Source organism: Eptesicus fuscus, chromosome 10 (assembly GCF_027574615.1).
Source record: "Eptesicus fuscus isolate TK198812 chromosome 10, DD_ASM_mEF_20220401, whole genome shotgun sequence".
Classification (NCBI taxonomy): Eukaryota; Metazoa; Chordata; class Mammalia; order Chiroptera; family Vespertilionidae; genus Eptesicus; species Eptesicus fuscus.
In genome coordinates this window covers 63,371,957-63,375,997 of record NC_072482.1, presented here as the reverse complement: position 1 = coordinate 63,375,997, position 4,041 = coordinate 63,371,957, and positions in this window count along the sequence as shown.

Here is a 4,041-nt window from a genome sequence, read left to right as displayed (position 1 = left end):
TTCAAAATAAATAGCTGTCAATAAGAAATAAAACAGGAAGTATCTTAAGAAAGACAATGACTTAATAGCTCACTGCCTTCAAACAAATATTTTTAAAAGGATGAAAGCTTTTTATTGAGTATATTGACTAACAGCAGATAAATAAAAATAAAAATGGCCTTGAAAAGAAATACCACACAGAACTTTTTTAATGCCTTGACATTCTGTGTTCTCTTTTAAATCAAAGGATTTTTAGTAAAACAACAGAGAGATAAATCTGACACTTTGCCATTTATCCAGTACTAGAGGCCCAGTGCACGGATTCGTGCACTGGTGGGTACCCTTGGCCTGGCCTGCGGGGATCGGGCTGAAACCAGCTCTCCGACATCCCCCGAGGGATCCTAGGTAGCGAGAGGGCACCAGCCAGGCTGAGGGATCCCACCAGTGCACCAACCGGGTCTCTAGTATGCATATAAGATCTTTGGTTAATCTCTTCCGGCCCTCCCCTCTCCTCCCTTTTCTCTGAGATTCATTAGTCTGTTCCATGTTTCCATGCCTGTGGTTTCCACTCCAGCATTGAGCGTCTGCCCCCTGGTCAGTCCGCATCATAGCTACCGGCCAGTCGGCTGGTCACTTAGGCTTTTATATATATATAGATTTGCAAGTTAGATCAATTAAAATGTCCCTTGCCAGCATATTTTACTTGCTATATGCCTGCTAAAAGACTTTGTAATGTATTTCAAATGCATGATGAAGACAGGAACTAAGATAAAGGCTTGCCATTGAATTTCAAGTGTATTTCAGTATTTGAGTTATCTGGGCCAAAGGATCTGGGCCACACCTAAATAATATGTTTGAAAGAAATGCTTTGAGTAAGAGGAGAACTCCTCTTCCCTACCCTTGAGTTCTCTTTTATATTTATTTAAGGAGTGACAGAGATAGTGGTGTCGTCTATAAATTATTGCTCCAATGACTAAAATTCTTACTTTTTAGCAAGGAGACGTTCTTTTCAGGAAAGGACATTTTAACACTTCTCTTGGAAAATTTTGTAAATCAAGAGCTAATTTTAAATGAAGTGTTCACTAGTGATCACAGTGGTTCTAATTCAAAGATGGACTTTCGTCCTTGTCCTGTTTTGCAGAACTTTCCCTATGCTCTCCATGGGCAACACTCATTTTTCTAAGGGGAAAGCTGGCTTTTTAGAATCTCTTTGTAAAATTTCTTCTTTGATTGACCCATTATATTCCAGCTGCTCATATACTGTCTACCCCCACCCATGCATTTCTTGTATTTTAAATACTAGAAAACTTTCTTTCAATATAGGAAACATTTAATAATTTAAACTTGGGGATGATTTGATTCATGATTATATGTACAGTTTGCACTTTCATTTAAGCATGTATGTGTGTGTACCAAGTATTTATTAGTGTACCATATTTCATCTTGAAATTCAAAGGCTAGATAATTCTTGGAAAGGATATTAAACTTCCTCATGCAAGCATTCTTAGACCCAAATGTTTAAGGTTCCAGTGGGAAAGGAAATGAACAAAATGATTGTGGGCACAGTGGTTGGAGAGGACTTGCCTCATCTGAAGGCACCAGCATCTACTTACCTGTGGTCAGTTGCTGACATGCAAGAACAGTTCCTGTACTTTTAAATAATTCAGGTATACAAGAGTAGCCAGAAGCCTGGATTTTCATTTGAAATCTCTGAATATGTATATTCTGGTAACTTACTAGTATTCTAATGAAAACATGATGTGAGCCAAACAAATAAGTATGTGGGTGCCCAGTATGCAATTTATTTTGTAAAATAGAGGGTATATCGTATCTGGAAAGAAAGTACCATAAGACTTACCAACTTCATTTGATAACTATATAAAATATCTAAATTCAAATGTAAAATGCGTGCCTAAATAATATGTTTGAGAGAAACACTTTGAGTGTGAGGAGAACTTTTCCTTCTCCCTACCCTAGCCATTGAAATATCTTCTGGTTATAGATAGGAACTGGTTCCATTCAGCACCACCCACTTCCTTATCCCAGCTCCCACCAATACAGGTTCAGGGCCTTCACATTTCCTCAGTGCCTACCTCCTTTCCTGATGTCCAGGGAAATATGTTTTTGTTTGTGTTTTTTGTTGTTTTTTTTTTTGGTTTATGGATGTCCTAGAATGTTGTTATGAGAGTCAGAGAGGTTAATCAAGGAAATTTTCAAGTTTTGACAACATCATTCATGCTGGACACAGACTGAGCAAAGTGGTAGCAGAGAAGAGAACTATTTGCCAGACAATAGCAGGGAACTGGAAAGAATGGTTCTTGGCCTTGTTGGCCTCCATACATAGGAGACAGTGTCCATGTGATCACTCAGCTCTGAGGCAGCCCCAGAGCATTGGTGATCATAGACAATGAGTAGTGAACTGATGCAGATTCAGCTCCCACATCACTGAAAGGTTGAGAGTAAGGTCCTTTGCAGAAATATTCCTGTCTCTATCTCCCTTCAGATCTCTCCCTCCACATCAACTCTCAACATCTCTGCATCAAACTGTCATGCTTAAACGTACACAGTGATGTATGTCAATTATTTCCCAACGGAATTAGAAGAAAAGTTCTGCTCTCACACTATTCCTCTCTGGTGCAAAGAGACTTTATCCTCTCACACCAGATGTTTCTCCCCCAAATTTGACCATGCCCTACGTTTACTCCATATCCCTAAGGCCTTAGGATTTGGAAATAAACTCCAGAAGCTTCTCATTTTCTCAACATTCCACTCGGTCACATTCATCTCTGAAACAATGAACACATTGAGTAGCCTGCTTGAATGGAGAGAAGGAAAAACTCTAAACACCAAGATTTAAAAAACTAACATCTCAAGAAAATCTTATCCTGACACACAGATATGTTTAAAGCTATTCTAATTTTTATTTTTATTAATTTACAAATCTGGTATAACATTATTTTTTTGGCCTAGGAAAGAAAAATCACATATTCAAAATAAAATTCTACTTGAATGGCTGAACTCGCTCTGCATTCTTCCTTTTCACCCCTTTCTTCACAAAGGGGGTTCCAGACAGTCTTTAGTTGTGCTTCCATGTACTCCTCAGGCAGAAGCACAGGATCAATACACTTGAAATGTATAGGAAGAATGTTGTTTCCTACCTTGAAGCATCATTTGCTGTCAAGATTATTCCACAGTGGCAAGTGCTCTTAAAGCAATGATTAATGAAGTCTGTGTGATTTCAGTACTGCACAGGGGCTGGTCATCTAATAGAGAAGAAGCCAGATTTATTTTTTCCAAAAGAGGACACATTTGGCCCTAGTGTTTTTCTAACAGGTAACTAGAAACTTCGCTACATGATGAAGAATAAAGAGAAATATTGGTCTGTTTGACTCCTCAGTTTCAAAAGACTAAAAAAGGAAAAGGAATTCAGTAAAATTCTCACCTTCAGGAACGCTTTGACATAATGGTGGGGAAAATAAAACAACTTTGTGTTAAGTGCTCATATTTTTGGTCAACACTAGGACCCCCTGTTAACATCCACCCCTTAACCTCAACACTTCTCATCTTAAAATATTACTTGTTTCACATGCTAATAAATTATTTGTGTATCTGATAGATATCAAGAACTTTCACATGCTATATTGCATTAAATTATTTTAATTACCTACTTATTTATTTAAATTAGCGAGTATGTATGGTGTGATAAGGTTATTTTTATATTAAAAATCGATGACTAAGAGGGAGCTCACAGTAGAGTTAGGAGAGCAGGATGTGTAAATAATATGCTATTGTTATAAGTATTGCAATAGATGTAAACAGGTTACACTGACACATCATACAAAGGAGTTAGATAAGGCTCCCCAGGAGAGATGACCTTTTTGTTCAGCCTTCCAGAGTAGGAGGTCCTCAGACAGAGCAAGTAGAGGTGAGAGACATGCTATCTTAGAAGAGCTATGTACTTACCAATGCATCAGTGTAACTAGAACATAGGGTGTAATGTGGGGAATGCTGCAGGAAAAGGTTTACACGGAGACCAGGTCTGAAAGGCCTCATACTTCAGGG